We start from the raw sequence: 18,326 nt of genomic DNA on the forward strand, positions 1-18,326 counted from the left end.
ACAAATCAGGCAGCGCGGCTGCTGGTGAGCTCTGACATCACAGAAGGAGGCCATTCGGCCCATTGTGTCCCTGCGGCCCACACAGAGCTCTCCGGCCTAATCCCACTGTGCAGCTCTAGTGTAGCCCTGCAGGTTACGGCACTTTAAGTGCACAGCCAAGTACTTTTTAAATGCTATGACGGTTTCTGCCTCTACCACCCTTTCAGTCGTGAGTTCCAGACTCTCATCACGATCTGGGTGAAAACATTTTTTATCAAATCCCCTCTTAATCTCCGACCAATTACTTTAAATCTATGCCCCCAGTTATTGACCCCTCTGCTCAGATAAATAGGTCCTTCCTATCCACTATATCTGGGCCCCCTATAATTTTTTACACCTGAATTAGGTCCCCCCTCAGCCTCCTCTGTCCCAGTCTATCCAATCTTTCCTCATAGCTAAAATTCTCCATTCCCGGCAACATCCTCCTCTGTAAATCTCCCCTGACCCTCTCTAGTGCAATCACATCCTTCCTGTAATGTGGTGACCAGAAATGCATGCAGTAATCTAGCTGTGGCCTAACTAGTGTTTTATATAGTTTAAGCATAACCTCTCTGCTATTCTATGCCTTGGCCAATAAAGGCCAGTATCCCGAATGCCTTCTTAACCACCTTATCTACCTGGCCTGCTATTTTCAGCGATCTGTAGACAAGCATTCCAAGGTCCCTTTGTTCCTCTACACTTCTCAGTGTCCCAGCATTTATTGTACATTGCCTTGTCTTCTCAGCCCTTCCCAAATGCATTGCCTCACACTTCTCAGGATTGAATTTCATTTGACACTAGGGTGCCGCTGGGACCCCAACTATTTACAATCTATATTAACGATGGGGAAGAAAGGACCGAGTGTAATGTAGCCAAGTTTGCTGACGATACAAAGATGGGAGGAAAAGCATCATGTGAGGAGGACACAAAAAAACTGCAAAAGAACAAAGACAGGCTACGTGAGTGGGCAAAAATTTGGCAGATGGAGTATAATGTTGGAAAGTGTGAGGTCATGCACTTTGGTAGAAAAAATGAAAGAGCAAGTTATTATTTAAATGGAGAAAAATTGGCAAAGTGCTGCAGTACAGCGAGACCTGGGGGTACTTGTGCATGAAACACAAAAGGTACAGCAAGTGATCAGGAAGGCCAATGGTATCTTGGCCTTTATTGCAAAGTGGATGGAGTATAAAAGCAAGGAGGTCTTGCTACAGTTATACAGGGTATTGGTGAGGCCATACCTGGAATACTGCGTGCAGTTTTGGTTTCCATATTTACGAAAGGATATACTTGTTTTGAAGGCAGTTCAGAGAAGGTTCACTAGGTTGATTCCGGAGATGAGGGAGTTGACATAGATTCTTTTCTCTCAATCTGGTTCAGTAAAATTACTGAGTCGAATACCTCTTGTGCTTTGAACAAAGCAGTCTTTATTTTACCGGCCGGCAAGACCTATCAGACAGAAGATATACTCTCTCGATAGAGCGTACACACTCCCTACCAATAAGTGACGTTACATTGTCAAGGCACGATGGTTATACATTTTCGGCAAAAGATAACAAGATAGGGCTAGAGTGACATCCCAGCTCAGCCCATCTCTTTTGATCCCTCCTTCCCTTTGTCCACTCATAAGCCGACCCAAGCATGGTCCGATTTTAAACAAAGACCTTCTGTCAATGTTTCAGGTTAATAACATGATTTAATAAGACCTTGAGGTTTTTCTGCAAGCTGTGGGTTTTGTTTCAATATGTGTTAGTGTTGTAACATTTCGCAGTCTCGAGTCTGAGATGTCATGGCTATTCCTCCATGAATTGTTTGTTAGCTTATACTGTCCCTATACAATTCCCACGTTCTCAACTTCAATGTCTCTATACATTTTTAAACATTCACAACATATGAGGAAAGATTGAGTACATTGGGCCTCTACTCATTGGAATTCAGAAGAATGAGAGGTGATCTTATCGAAACATATAAGATTATGAGGGGACTTGACAAGGTGGATGCAGAGAGGATGTTTCCATTGATAGGGGAGACTAGAACTAGGGGACATAATCTTAGAATAAGGGGCCTCCCATTTAAAACTGAGATGAGGAATTTCTTCTCTCAGAGGGTTGTAAATCTGTGGAATTCGCTGCCTCAGAGAGCTGTGGAAGCTGGGACATTGAATATATTTAAGACAGAGATAGGCAGTTTCTTAATTGATAAGGGAATAAGGGGTTCTGGGGAGCGGGTAGGGAAGTGGACCTGAGCCCATGATCGGATCAGCCATGATCGTATTGAATGGCGGAGCAGGCTCGAGGGGCCATATGGCCTACTCCTGTTCCTATTTTTTATGTTCTGCCCACCTGACCAGTCCATTGATATCTTCCTGCAGTCTTCAGCTTTTTTCTTCATTTACAACCACACAGCCAATTTTTGTATCATCTGCAAACTTCATACCCCCTACAATCAAATTCAAGTCATTGATATATACCACAAAAAGCAAGGGACCTAGTACTGAGCCCTGCAGAGTCCCACTGGAAACAGCCTTCCAGTTACAAAAACACCCATCGACCATTACCCTTTGCTTCCTACCTCTGAGCCAATTTTGGATCCAACTTGCCACTTTGCCCTGGATCCCATGGGATTTTACTTTCGTGCCACGTCTGCCATGTGGGACCTTGCTAAAATCCATATCGACTACATCAAATGCACTACCCCCATCGACCCTCCTTGTTACCTTTATGGTAGAGCTATCCAGTTAGTTCCACTCCCCTGCTCTTTCCCCATAACTCTGCAAATATTGTCCCTTCGGTATTTATCCAATTCACTTTTGAAAGTTACTATTGAATCTGCTTCCACCACCCTATCAGGCAGTGCATTCCAGATTGCAACAACGCACTGCATAACAATGTTTCCTCATGTCGCCTCTGCTTCTTTTGCCAATCACCTGAACTCTGTGTCCTCTGGTTACCAACCCTTCTGCCACTGGAAAAGTTTCTCCTTATTTAGTCGATTAAAACCGTTCATGATTTTGAACATCTGTATGAAATCTCCTCTTAAACGTTTCTGCTCCAAGGAGAATAACTGCAGCTTCTCCAGTATCCCCACATAACTGAAGTCCTTCATCCTTGGTACCATTCTAGTAAATCACTTCTGCACCCTCTCTAAGGCATAGACATCCTTCTGAAAGTGTGGTGCCCACGATTGAACACAATGTGCCAGCTGAAGCCTAACCAGTGTTTTATAAAGGTTTAACATAACTAAACATCAAATGCTGATATTTCTGTGATGGGGTTTAGAAGGGAGAGGTTTATCCAGTCAGTTGGATGGGAGCTGAAACATGTGTATTTGGAGCGGAGAGCCAGGGACACGCTGTGTAACCGGGTACAGGCACTCTGCACAGCCCACACATCACTTGTTTCCCACTTGGTGCAAAAGGAATATATTAATTGCAACAATTCAATTGACTTGACTTTAAATAGTTAAGTTTATAAATGTAGTGATGCTTCTCTAATTTATTTCTTAACTCAGATTCATGGCCTCATTTTATTTCTTCCTCTGAGCCCCTGAACGTCATCTGGCAGCATAATGTTGGCAAGTGGTGATTGATTGCCCTGGGAACCAACAGGAAGAGAGCTCAGAGGCTGGAGGGCCCAGGGTGCAGCGTGTTCTGCAACCAATCGCGGTGCTTGAGGGGCGGATCCTGAGTGGGCTAGTCAGGTGAATCAGTGTGAACCCCTGTTAAACAATTTATCTTTTAATAGTTAAATTGAGATTTCTTTTGTCAACAAAACAGTTTAACACTTGTCAGTATTTTGTTTTCCTGGCGTTCCTATTATGAGTTTCAGACACTTCAGTGCCAAGTGGACCAGGTGTTTAAAAGTCATTTATTTCCTTCTTAGTTCAGTTGACAGGGTAGATAGAGAGAAACGATTTCCTCTGGTGAAGGGGACAGAACCTTAAAATTAGAGCTAGGCCGTTCAAGGGTGATGCCACGAAGCACTTCCTCACACAAATGTTTCCCCTGGCTGAAGAATTTTGAACTAGGGGGCTCATAGTCTCAGGATAAGGAGTCGGCCATTTAAGACTGGGATGAAGAGGAATTTCTTCACTGTGAATCTTTGGAATTCTCTATCCCAGAGGGCTGTGGATGCTCAGTCTTTGAGTATATTCAGGGCTGAGATCGATAGACATTTTGACACTTTGATAAGGTCCCACATGGCAGACTAGTCACGAAAGTAAAAGCCCATGGGATTCAGGGCAAAGTGGCAAGTTGGATCCAAATTGGCTCAGAGGCAGGAATCAAAGGGTAATGATTGATGGGAGTTTTTTGACTGGAAGGATGTTTCCTGTGGGACTCCCAGGGCTCAGTACTAGGTCCCTTCCTTTTTGTGGTATACATCAATGATCTAGACTTGAATATAGGGGATATGATTAAGAAGTTTGCAGATGATACTAAAATCGTCTGTGTGGTTGATAATGAAGAAGAAAGCTGCGGACTGCAGGAAGATATCAATCAACTGGTCAGGTGGGCAGAACAGTGGCAAATGGAATTTAATCCAGAGAAGTGTGAGGTAATACATTTGGGGAGGGCTAGCAAGGAAAGGGAATACGCATTAAATGGTAGGACACTGAGAAGTGTAGAGGAACAAAGGGACCTGGGAGTGCATGTCCGCAGATCCCTGATAGATAAATGGCCAGGTAGATAAGGCAGTTAAGAAGGCATACGGAATGCTTGCCTTTATTAGCCGAGGCACAGAATACAAGAGCAGGGGGTTATGCTTGAACTGTATAAAACACTGGTTAGGCCACAGTTAGAGTACTGCGTGCAGTTCTGGTCACTGCATTACAGGAAGGATGTGATTGCACTGGAGACGATACAGAGGAGATTTACGAGGATGTTGCCGGGAGTGGAGAATCTTAGCTATGAGGACAGTTAGATAGGCTGGGTTTGTTTTCCTTGGAACACAGGAGGCTGAGGGGAGACCTCATTGAGGTGTATAAAACTATGAGGGGCCTAGATATAGTGGATAAAAAAGGCCTATTTCCCTTAGCAGTGGTCAACATCCAGAGGGCATAAATTTAAAGTAATTGTTAGAAGGTTTAGAGGGGATTTGAGGGTAAATTTCTTCACGCAGAGTTGTGGGGGTCTGGAACTCACTGCCTGAAAGGGTGGTAGAGGCAGAAACATAGAAAATAGGTGCAGGAGTAGGCCATTCGGCCCTTCGAGCATGCACCGCCATTCAATAAGATCATAGCTGATCATTCCCTCAGTACCCCTTTCCTGCTTTCTCTCCATACCCCTTGACCCCCTTAGCCGTAAGGGCCATATCTAACTCCATCTTGAATATATCCAATGAACTGGCATCAACAACTCTCCTGCGGCAGGGAATTCCATAGGTTAACAACTCTCTGAGTGAAGAAGTTTCTCCTCATCTCAGTCCTAAATGGCCTACCCCTTATCCTAAGACTATGTCCCCTGGTTCTGGACTTCCCCAACATCGGGAACGTTCTTCCCGCATCTAACCTGTCCAGTCCTGTCAGAATCTTATACGTTTCTATGAGATCCCCTCGCATCCTTCTAAACTCCAGTGAATAAAGACCCAGTTGATCCAGTCTCTCCTCATATGACAGTCCAGCCATCCCTGGAATCAGTCTGGTGAACCTTCGCTGCACTCCCTCAATAGCAAGAACGTCCTTCCTCAGATTAGGAGACCAAAACTGAACACAATATTCCAGGTGAGGCCTCACTAAGGCCCTGTACAACTGCAGTAAGACCTCCCTGCTCCTATTCTCAAATCCCCTAGCTATGAAGGCCAACATACCATTTGCCTTCTTCACCGCATGCTGTACCTGCATGCCCACTTTCAGTGACTGATGAACCATGACACCCAGGTCTCGTTGCACCTCCCCTTTTCCTAATCTGCCGCCATCCAGATAATATTCTGCCTTCGTGTTTTTGCCCCCAAAGTGGATAACCTCACATTTATCCACATTATACTGCATCTGCCATGCATTTGCCCAGTCACCTAACCTGTCCAAGTCACCCTGCAGCCTCTTAGCGTCCTCCTCACAGCTCGCACCGCCACCTAGTTTAGTGTCATCCGCAAACTTGGAGATATTACATTCAATTCGTTCATCTAAATCGTTAAATCCTCACCACATTTAAAAAGTACTTGGATGTGCACTTGAAGTGCCGTAAACTGCAGGGTTATAGGTCTAGAGCTGGAAAGTGGGATTAGGCTGGATAGCCTCTTGTTGGCCAGCGCGGACACGATGGGCCGAAATGGCCTCGTTCCGTGCTGTAAGGTTCTATGATTTTAATGGAATCAAGGAATACGGGAATAGTGCGGGAAAGTAGAGTTGAGGTCGAAGGTCAGCCTTGATCTTATTGACTGGCGGAGTCGGCTCGAGGGGCCATATGGCCTACTCTTTCCCTTATTTCTTATGTTCTTAAAGGGTAGTGGAAATCCGTAACTCTGTTCCCCTAAAACTGAGGCTGGGGGCCAATTGAAAATTCCAAAACTGAGATTTGTAGATTTTTCTTAGGCAAGGGTATTAAGGGTGATGGAACTAAGGCAGGTAGACGGAGTTAAAATACTGATCAGCCACGATCTAACTGAATGATGGAACAGGCTCAAGGGATTGAATGGCCTACTCCTGTTCCTATGTTCCTACTTACAGTGATGACTTTTGTAAACCGCTTTTATAGGGGATTGGAAGGGGAGGATATGCAGACAGAATTAAACCTGGGCCCCTCCTGGTCCTATGACTCAGTCACATTGGGCGATGCCTTTACCCACTGAGCCATTGTGAGGAGGGTCCAGTGACCCTGCTGGAAAATGCACGTGTGAGGCCTCAGGTGAGGACAGTGGAATAGCCTGTCGACATTCACTGTCGAGGTTCACACATGGACATTGGGCACATCGGTCACATATTGGAGAGAAACTGGTGAGTGTAGAACTGAACCCAGCCAGAGTCAGCATCTTCAGGGGAGGGAGAGAAATGGAACCAGTGAGTGTAGAACTGAACCCAGACAGTCAGCACCTTCAGATGAGGAGAGGGAGGGGAACCAGTGAGTGTAGAATTGAGCCCAGCCAGAGTCAGCACCTAAAGGGGAGGAGAGGGAGGGGAACCAGTGAGTGTAGAACTGAACCCAGCCAGAGTCAGCACTTTCAGGGGAGGAGAGGGAGGGGAACCAGTGAGTGTAGAACTGAACCCAGCCAGAGTCAGCACTTTCAGCGAGAAGGAAAAAATGTTAGAGGTGGTATAATGGGTTTGAATTTTAGCACAGGGAGTAGGGAGTGTGTGTGGGACAGGGATTTACAGCTGTGGGGAAACCAGAGAGGAATGTGTGTACCATAGAAACTAGAATTGTCCAATCTGAATTTCTATCCTGTCCTTACAGTGATGATTTTGGAAACTCCTTTTACAGGGTATTAGAAGGGGAGGGTTTGCAGACGGGAAACTCAAACCAAGCATCACATCAAGATGTAACAGTCACTCGATGCATCACAACCTGAATATCATCGGACCTTGAATGTGGAAGGAGAAATGTTTGTCTATTCCGTCTGTGGGAAAAGATTTCAAACATCAGTGTGACTGGAAAAGCACCGAGACACACACACCCGAGTGAGAGTGTTCCACTGCACTGACGGAAAGAGCTTTAACCAGTTACACAGCCTGAAAAAACATCGCACCATTCACAGTGGGGAGAAACTGTTCACGTGTTCTGTGTGTGGACGACGCTTCAACTGATCGTCCAACCTGGAGAGACACAAGGACACCCGCAGCACGGAGAAACCGTGTGAATGTGGGGATTGTGGGTAGGGATTCAATTACCCATCTCAACTGGAAATTCATCGGCGCCGTCACACTGGGGAGAGGCCATTCACCTGCTCCGTGTGTGGGAAGGGATTTACTCACTCATCCAACCTCACTGTACACCAGCGGGTTCACACTGGGGAGAGGCCGTTCACCTGCTCAGTGTGGGAAGGGATTCACTTGTTCATCTCACCTCACTGATCACAAGCGAGATCACGCCAGAGAGAGACCATTCATCTGCTCTGTATGTGGGAAAGGATTCATGAAATCATCTCACCATCTGAGACACCAGCGCACTCACACTGACGAGAGGCCGTTTACCTGCTCTGAGTGTGGGAAGGGATTCACTCAGTCATCCCACTTCACTGCACACCAACTTGTTCACACCAGTAAGAGACCGTTTAAATGTTCTGACTGAGAAGAGCTTTAAAAGCAGAAATTATCTGATGGTACACCAACGCACTCACACTGGGGAGAGGCCGTTCACCTGCTCCATGTGTGGGAAGGGATTGACTAGTTCATCCAAACTGCTGACACATCAACGCACTCACACTGGGGAGAGGCCGTTCACCTGCTCTGTGTGTGGGAAGGGATTCTTTGTGTCAGCCAGCCTCACTGCACACCAAGTTGTTCACACCAATAAGAGACTGTGTAAATGTTCTGACTGAGAAGAGATTTAAAAGCAGAAATGATCTGATGAGACACAAACGCACTCACACCAGGGAGAGGCCATTCACCTGCTCCGTGTGTGGGAAGGGATTCACTCGATCGTCCCACCTGCTGAGACACCAGCGAGTTCACAAGTGACTGCAGGGGTTGGATTCTGCTGTTATTACAGCTGTTAATCACATCCAGGACTGAACCATGTTCATTCTGATAGATGGGCTTTGTTTCCCCTATAACTGGGCTGGAGGTTAATTTTATGGATATCTGACAAATCAGCTTTGGTTCAAACACACAGTGTGTTGATTCCTTGATTTCTCCAAGATAAGAGGAGACTAGTTGTTGTCCTGTTACCGACTGTTCCATTTTTGGGCCTTATCTCCTTTGTTCAATAAAGACTTGTCCTTATGTAGCACCTCACATGACCTCAGGATGTCCCAAAGTGCTTTACAGCCAATAGAGTACAACAACATCAAAGTACATTTGAAGTGCGTTCACTGTTGCAATGTAGGAAGTGCGGCAGACAATTTGCACACAGCAAGCTGCCACGAACAGCGATGTGATACTGGCCAGATAATCTGTTTTAGTGATATTGGTTGAGGGATGATGGAGCCTCAATTGAGCGATTCATCCAAAAGATGGCAACACAGACAGTGCAGCAATCCCTCAGCACTGCATTAGAATGTCAGCCTAGATTTTGTGCTCAAGTTTCTACAGGTGGACTTGAACCCACAACCTACTGACTCAGAGATGAGAGTGCTACCACTGAGCCACAACTGACACCCGATCATTACTCACGATTATTTCAGTTCTCATTCCTTCAGTTACTCTAATGGACAAACCCTAGATTTCTATATCTTTCAGATTGTCACTCCTAGCCTTGGTATCCAGGGAAGGTATCAGTAACACATCCATGTACCTGCCTGGGAGTGTTTGATGAAACAGTGTAGAGGGAGCTTTACTCTGTATTTAACCCCCTGTACCTGCCCTGGCAGTGTTTGATGGGACAGTGTAGAGGACGCTTTACTCTGTATCTAACCCGTGCTGTACCTGCCCTGGGAGTGTTTGATGGGACAGTGTGAAGGGATCTTTACTCTGTATCTAATCTGTGCTGTACCTGCCTTGGGAGTATTTGATAAGACAGTGTGAAGGGATCTTTACTCTGTATCTAACCCGTGCTGTACCTGCCCTGGGTGTGTTTGATGGGACAGTTTAGAGGGAGCTTTAATCTGTATCTAACCCGTGCTGTACCTGACTGGAGAGTGCCTCAGGCAGACAATATGATCTCAGAATACCCCAATCTCCAATGCTGATATCCACCACCTCGATGAGAACATCATTTAACCCAAAGATAAGAGAAACCCATCAGTTCCTCCCCTGGACACAGATCCGGAGGGACAGTGAGTGTCTCGAACATTGTTGTACAGTGTGCTCGACAGTTCCTCCCTGGGTCTGAGCCTTTTGGTGATGATTTGAATTTGATGCCCTCGAGTTACTGACTCACCGACTGGTGGAAATAGTTTTTCCTCATTTACCTGATCACATCTTGAACACCTCCCTCAGATCACAAATTAAGTTATTTCGTTATCAGGGACTTGTTACCAATGCCTTTCCTGGATACCAAGGTTAGGAGAGGCACTCTGGGAAGGTATGGGAAGCTGGGCTTTGTCCATGAGAGTAACCTTTGTTCTAATGAAAAGACCCCAGTTTCTACAATCTCTCCCGATAACTAAAGCCTCTCTTCCCTGGTAACATCTCAGTGAATCTCTGCACCCTCTCCATGGCCTCGTCATCCCTCTGGTGTAGGATGTCCAAAAGCTGACACAATATTCTAACTGCAGCCTAACCAATGATTTGTTCAGGTTTACATGTCCTCTGCCCGTTTATACACTACACCCTTATGTATAAAACCTAGGATCATGTGCTTTTTTAACCACTTTATCAACATAAAATGACTAAAATACATTGACTTAAATGTGTATTATGGGAAAGAGAAGTTTAGTCTGAGTTAGAAACTCAATCGATTCACTGCAGACAGGTCGCCATGGCAACACTGATCAGACATTCCATTCACTGACCCCATTTGTTGGAATCTGTAATCAGATCAGGGGATAGAACAGGTTTGTCTGTTAGTAACCACAATATAAACTTAAACCAGAGTGAGGAATAGAATAGATTAGATTAGAATGTGTGACGTTTAGACCTATAATTGTGAAACTATAAGAAATAACAACTAACAGCAGGCAGGGGAGTTTAGGGATAATGAGAAAATTACTGAAGAAAAGTAACTACTGGGAACCAGGGAAAATGTCCTTGTAAATCACAGATTAGAGAAGTTCCAGCTGTCTTTTCCTTGTTTTCTGCCCAAACCCAGCAGAGAAGACACAGAAGAGTCGATGCCAGAGATGGATCACTGCAGGGTATAAAAGTGAGGGGAGACTGATGTAAGGGGACAGTCGGGACTGGAGACACTGGAGATCAAGCTCGGCGTCCGAGGTTCCATCCAGCGGGCTGACCTTGTGTCAGTTACTGTGGACACGCGGGACTTGCATGTTTACTCTGATTGATGGATCAATACAGATATGGAAGAGGACAGAGAATCTGTTCATGTTATATTTCTTAAGGTATTAATGTTGCTGACACTCTCAAACCTACTAATTAATTAGACATGGTATTAGCTACAATCAAACCAAACATCACGTCAAGATCTGACAGTCACTCCATTCAGCGGGACCTGAATATCATCGGTCTTTGAATGTGGAAGGAGAAATGTTTGTCTGTTCTGTCCATAGCAAAAGATTTTAAACATCAATGTGACTGGAAAAGCACTGAGACACACACCTGAGTGAGAGTGTTCCAGTGCACTGACTGTGGAAAGAGCTTTAACCAGTTACACAACCTGAAAAAAACGAGGCTTCAACTGATCATCCAACCTGGAGGCACAAGGACACCCGCACCACAGGGAAACCGTGGGAATGTGGAAAGGGATTCAATTACCCATCCCAGCTGGATATTCAGTGACGCATTCACATCTGGGAGAGGCCATTCACTTGCTCAGTTTGCGGGAAGGGATTCACTCTGTTATCCAAGCTCCAGACACACAAGCGAGTTCACACGGGGGAGAGACCGTTCACATGCATTGAGTGTGGGAAGGGATGACTTCAATCATCCCATCTTCTGACACACCAACTTATTCACACTGTTGAGACGTCATTTCAATGTTCTGACTGTGAGAAGAGCTTTAAAAACACAAAGGATCAGCTGACGCACCACGTACTCACACTGAGGAGAGACCGTTCACCTACTCCATGTGTGGGAAGGGATTCACTCAGTCATGCTCTCTGCTGAGACACCAGCGAATTCACACTGAGGAGAGACCGGTCACCTGCTGCATGTGTGGGAAGGGATTCACTCAAACACGCTCTCTGCTCAGACACCAGTGAGTTCACACCGAGGAGAGACTGTTCACCTGCACTGTGTGTGGGAAGGGATTCACTCAGTCATGCTCTCTGTTCAGACACCAGCGAGTTCACACTGAGGAGAGACCGTTCACCTGCTCCATGAGTGGGAAGGGATTCACTCAGACATGCTCTCTGCTCAGACACCAGTGAGTTCACAACTAACTGCAGTGGTTTGGATTCTGCTGTTTTTGCTGCTGTTAATTACATCCTGGACTGAATCATGTTCACTATGGAAATCGTGCTTTATTTCTGCTGATATTAATAACCCCTATAACTGGGCTTGAGTTTAATATTCTGGATAAATATTAAATAAATCAGCTTTTTTTCAAACACACAGTGTTGAATATTAGATTTCTCCATGATAAGAGACTAATTGATGTTCTGTAACCCGCTGTTCCATTTTTGGGCCTTTTCTTACTCTAGATTATTTCAGTTCTCATCTAGTTCTCATTCTACCACATCAAATCCCAAGCTTGTTGTGGGTGTGATAGACTGAACTGTAGGCCCCAAGTTTCCACACGATAGAAAACGGGCGCCCCTCTGAGCTGGGCGCCTGTTTTTCGCGCCGTAAACGGCGCCGGAAAAAAAACAAGCGATTCTGGAGCGCCCTGCAGCTCCATGTCTGCTTGGTGCGGCGCCCAGGGGGGCGGAGCCTACCACTCGCGCTGATTTTGTAAGTGGGAGGGGGCGGGTACCATTTAAATTAGTTTTTTTCCTGCCGGCAACCCTGCGCGTGCGCGTTGGAGCGTTCGCGCACGCGCAGTGTGAAGGAAACATTGGCACTCGGCCATTTTTGAAGTTCTTTGTAGCTGTTTAATTTTTGAACATTTTTTAATAAAAGCACATTGCCATCAGCACTGAGGCTTCTTGCAGCAGTGAGAAGGCTGCAGGAAGCCTCAGAAAGTTGAGGCAGTAGTTTCCTGATGGCCTCCCCCCCCCCTGCCGTCGGGAATGGCTGCTGAACTTGTGAGGCTTCCTGCAGCCTTCTCACTGTCTCCTTCCCCCCCCCGCCCGCCGTCGCGAATGGCTTCCTTCGCCCCCCCCCCGCTGCGTTCAGTCGGTCAGGCCCGCACTCCCTCCCCCCCGCCCGCCGTCGCGAACGGCTTCCTCCTCCCCCCCCTGCCGTCGGGAACGAACGGCTTCCTCCTCCCCCCCACCTGCGGGAATGAACGGCTGCCTCAACATTTGAGGCTTCCTGCAGCATTCTCCCTGGCTGAAGCACTTTCACACAGGTAGGAAGATGGTTTATTTAATCTTTTCTTTGCTTATAAATTTTTATTCAGGTTGGATTTATTTGTATAATATTTGTATAAGTATAAATAAGGATTTATTATAGAATTTAATGACTTCCCTTCCCCCTCCCACCTCGTTCCGGACGCCTAATTTGTAACCTGCGCCTGATTTTTTAATGTGTAGATAAGGTTTTTTCAGTTCTACAAAAATCTTTACTTGCTCCATTCTAAGTTAGTTTGGAGTACGTTTTCACTGTGGAAATTTTGAAATCAGGCGTCAGTGGCCGGACACGCCCCCTTTTGAAGAAAAAATTCTGTTCCAAAGTGAAACTGTTCTAACTGAATAGAACTGCAGAAAAAAAAATGTGGAGAATTGCGATTTCTAAGATAGTCCGTTCTCCACCAGTTGCTCCTAAAAATCAGGCGCAAATCATGTGGAAACTTGGGCCCGCAGTGTCTCACTTTACATTCCTCTGAAGTTCTGTTGACCCATCCTTTATAGACCTATCTTGCATAAGATTTTAAATCTGTTATTTTCTGTACCATTTAACCTTTTTGGATCTAATTTTTTTTTTAAACTCCTCCACACATATTGCATGTGACGGCCTTTGAAATGTCTAATCTTTGTAATTGTCATTGTGGATTTTGATGGTCTCGGTGATTGAATCTCTTGTTACTAACATACCTTGCTCTATTTCTTTAATCAAGATCATTGTTTCAAATACTTCCTTTATCAGGTCATTAGATCCTCCATTGATCCATGTCAATAAACCTTGGTTCAGGCTGGGGTTTGGGTGTAGGTTTAGGGTTAGTGGTTGGGGCTATTTGTGGATAGTCAATACGATGTTCGGTTTACAAGTTAGTGATTAGGGTTAGAAACCACGATTGACAACACCTTGTTACTAGACGCGTCGATTTTAATTTCATTTTTTTTAAACCTCACGCAGACAAGTAAAAAAAAAAAAGCCTCATGAATTGTTCATTCCAGGAACCTTCTTTCTGATAGAGTCCGATTTCCTCCCTTCTTTTACAGCTCGACATTTCCCACAGAAAAAACATCAGGGACATTAGACTTTGGGATTTTGGGACAAGAACATGCAGATCCAGGTGTTGCACTGGTTACATCCAATTATCAGCCTGTCTGAAAAGGGCTTCTGACAATAACCTATCACCAGGCCCCACCAGTCCCCGTCTAATTCCACCGTCACAACTTCATCCATTAACTGCCTTCCGCCCTCACCTCATCATAACCATTCCCCATACTGAGGCTCGCTGATTCCCATTTTATAGTCTCAGTGTAAGTGGTCCCTGGATTTGGTGTCTCAGTGTAAGTGGTCCCTGGATTTGGTGTCTCAGTGTAAGTGGTCCTGGATTTTGTGTCTCAGTGTAAGTGGTCCCTGGATGTTGTGTCTCAGTGTAAGTGGTCCTAGACAGACTAGAAGGAATCTTTCCCCCAGCCACAATGACGTCACACAGATTGACCATGGGGTTTAAATCTCTGGCGGGTTTGTGATTCAACAGCACTTCTTCACTGGGACTGAGGCAAACCCACAGCCCAGCAAAGTGTTTAGCACAGAATGATCCCACACAAATCTATTCCCCACTAACACTGTCCACATTCATTCACCAGAAACAGCCCAATGCCCGTGGGTAACTGCACCCAGTGTCTGACTTCAGTTAAACACACAATTCAAAACATTGTAAAGAGTAAACAAGCCTCATTATAGTTAGCAGAGTCTATTCGTGGTCAGTGAACCCCCTCACCCCAGAATAGTCCAGATAAATGGGTCATTTTCAGATTGGCAAACTGTAACTCGTGGAGTGCCACAGGGATCAGTGCTGGGAGCTCAACTATTTACACTTTATATTAATGACTTGGATGAAGGGACCGTGTGTAATGTAGCCAAATTTGCTGATGATACAAAGACAGGTGGGAAAGCAAGTTGTGAAGAGGACACAAAGAATCTGCAAAGGGATATAGATAGATTAAGTGAGTGGGCAAAAATTTGGCAGCTGGAGTATAATGTGGGAAAATGTGAAGTTATCCACTTTGGTCGGAAGAATAAAAATTATTATTTTAATGGAGACTACAAAATGCAGCGGTACAGAGGGATCTGGAGGTCCTTCTACATGAAACACAAAAAGCTCACATGCAGATACAGCAATTAATTCGTAAGGCAAATGGAATGTTCACCTTTATTGCAAGGGGATGGAGTATAAAAGCACGGAAGTCCTGCTACAACTGTATTGGGCATTGGTGAGACCACACCTGCAGTACTGCGTACAGTTTTGGTCTCCTTATTTAAGGAGGGATATACTTGCATTGGAGGCAATTCAGACAAGGTTCACGAGGTTGATTCCCGAGATGAAGGGGTTGTCTTATGATGAAATGTTGGGCAGGTTGGGTTTATACTCATTGAAGTTTAGAAGAATGAGAGGTGATCTTATTGAACCATATAAGATTCTGAGGGGGCTTCACAAAATGTTTCCCCTCGTAGGGGAATCTAGAACTAAGGGACATAGTTTCAGAGTAAGGGGTCAGATATTTGAAACAGAGATGAGGAGGAATTTCTTCTCTGAAGGTCTTGAATCTTTGGAATTCTCTGCCCCAGAGAACTGTGGAGGCTGGGTCATTGAATATATTTAAGATTGAGATAGACATATTTCTGAACGATAGGGGAATCAAGGGTTATGGGGAGCAGGCAGGAAAGTGGAGTTCCCACAGTCAGAACATTTAAAAGGTCTCTCATCAGTGTGATTAAGTTGGTCTGTAGTGAGTTGAGATGAACAAGTGAATCTCTTTCCACACACGGAGCAGGTGAATGGTCTCTATTGCGAGCTCGCTGGCATGTCAGCATGCTAGACAACTGAATCATATTCAACATAAGGGGCAGTTGAACAGCCTCTCCCTAGTTTTCAGTGGGATAGTTAATTGAATCCCTTCCCACGGTCCCCACATTTCCACGGTTTCTCCGTGGTGCGGGTGTCCTTGTGTCTCTCCAGGTTGGACGATCAGTTGAAGCCTTGTCCACACACACAACACGTGTACGGTTTCTCCCCGCTGTAAATGGTACGCTGTTTTTCAGGCTGTGTAACTGGTAAAAGCTCCTTCCACAGTCAGAGCACTGGAACACTCTCACTCGGGTGTGTGTGTCTCACCGCTTTTCCAGTCACACTGATCTTTGAAATCTTTTCCCACAGACAAACATTTCTTCTTCCACATGCAAAGTCCGATGATAGTCAGGTCTTGATGAATCGAGTGACTCGGTCAGAACTTGGTGATGTTTGGTTTGTGTTTCTCATTTGCAAATCATCCCATTCTGATTCTCTGTAAAGGGAGTTTACAAAAGACATCACTGTAATTATTGATAGAAATTCAGAAGACAGTTTTAGTTTCTATAGAACATTTTTTACTCTCTTGTTCCCCCAAAGCTGTAAATCCCCATCCCACACACTCTCCCTCCTTCCTGTGTTAAACTCCAAACCCATTGCACCATCTCCATCATTTTATCCTCCGCTCCCAGTTTTCTCCCTCGCTCTACTCTGGCTGGATTCAGCTCTACAACCCCTGAGTGTAGAATGGGAATAAAAGCAATGAACTGATGATTTTCTCTCCTGGACACTGGGCTTATTTTGATGAACCAATAGGGTGATACTGTGTTGCCCCAGGGTCACCAGACAAGAATCAGAACAAGGCTCCCTTTCAGGGGCCACTAATATGGGGAGAAACATGTCGACCAATCAAAGTGACAGAGACCCTGAAGCCCCGCCCACTCTTTGTTCCTGCCCAAAGTACTGCGCAGTCGCAGTGAGCCCCGCCCTGTCCAAGCTGGCGGCCTGTGAGCCCGCTCCCCCGGGCGGTCACTGACAGGGCCCCTCACCGGTGGGCAAACACGGGGCCTGTGGCCTCTTATTTGGCACCTCAGGCCCACACCAGGTGTTTATAAAGCTTCTAAACCCACCCACAGGACCAATCCATCCCCTGCACCCACAATCTTAGAATTCTTATCCCAAGTAATATCGATACTATCTTGTTTGCTGCTACATTGGCAGAATCCTCTTCTGTAGTGAAGACTGAAGACAGAAGCAATGTACTCATTTAAAACCTCAACCATGCCCTCTGCCTCCACACGAATATCTCCTTTTTAATCCCCACCCATCCCTTGATTAAGGGGATAGATCAGACAGCGGTTCTGAAACAAACACTGCGGCCCGATAAGCCAATCGGCTATTTATGCAGAATGTTAAACCCCAGCCTGGAACAGCAGTTTACAAAAGCCCTGACTGTGAGTCCAGGATAGAGACTCTCAACATTCTCTCCTCCTGGTTCCTGGCCCAGGGAAAGGCCGCGCATGCGCCCTGCTGCCCCCCGGGGCCTGTCACCGGGAGAAAGCCCCGCAACTGCCGGGGACCCCGCTCGGGGAAAGGCCGGAGCCGCAGGTTCTTGTTCGGGGCCTGAGGCCAGCACCGGGTGTGTGTGAAGCGGATAATGCAGAGTGTTGTCTCTCGGGCCTGGGCCCACACTCGATGTATGTGAAGCCCGCGGGGTTTATTAACCTGCTACCTCCCTCCGCCCATCTCTCACCCGCTGTCGCCACTCCACCTCCCGCAGCCCGCACATGCTCAGCTCACACTGCCCGGGTGATTGACGGCAGCTCCCAACCAATGGGAAGAGCGGGGGTGGGACTGGAGGACCGAGCGGGCGGTTGGTCCTCCAACCAATTGGAGTGTGTGAGGGGCGGAGCTTGCAGCTCCCAGTGGGCAGGGCTGAGCCCGGATCTCCCTCACTGTCTGAGCATGCGCGGGCGGGGAAGACATTGTTGTTGCGCACAGATGGACGCGCATGCGCGGTACGTCTCGATGTGTCACCAAAAAAAAAAATCTTTTGAGTTTACCTGCGAAAACATAAAACATGTATCCGTGCCACCCGACCTGGATGACACACACAAGACATTTACAAGGCCCATTTTTTTTTTTTTGTTTTACGATGTGTCACACTGGCACCATACAGACCCGGAGCTTTCCTTTCATCATCATCATAGGCGGTCCCTTCAACCAGGATAACTTGCTTCCACACGAGGTCACAGATGTTTTCAATGAAGGACCCGATGTTCCAGTCCTGAACTCCAATTGAGGGGGTGGAGGATGCCTG

The 18,326-nt window shown here is 46.1% G+C and overlaps 1 protein-coding gene, 1 long non-coding RNA gene and 1 pseudogene across 2 annotated transcripts in view; 1 reads left to right on the forward strand and 2 right to left on the reverse strand.

Moving 5' to 3' along the window:
* LOC139273419 (histone H2A) overlaps nt 1-18,326 on the forward strand; it is a 605,799-nt gene that overhangs the window by 140,614 nt on the left and 446,859 nt on the right. The gene's annotated exons all lie outside the window — the stretch shown is intronic.
* LOC139273441 (zinc finger protein 721-like) overlaps nt 1-18,326 on the reverse strand; it is a 460,657-nt pseudogene that overhangs the window by 11,221 nt on the left and 431,110 nt on the right.
* On the reverse strand, nt 15,238-17,807 carry LOC139273446 (uncharacterized). Its single transcript, XR_011595112.1, has 2 exons — nt 17,760-17,807; nt 15,238-16,502 (listed from the first exon to the last, which is right to left on the reverse strand). It is a non-coding gene; the product is annotated as an uncharacterized lncRNA (long non-coding RNA).

The sequence above is a fragment of the Pristiophorus japonicus genome, chromosome 9 (assembly GCF_044704955.1).
Source record: "Pristiophorus japonicus isolate sPriJap1 chromosome 9, sPriJap1.hap1, whole genome shotgun sequence".
NCBI lineage: Eukaryota > Metazoa > Chordata > Chondrichthyes > Pristiophoridae > Pristiophorus > Pristiophorus japonicus.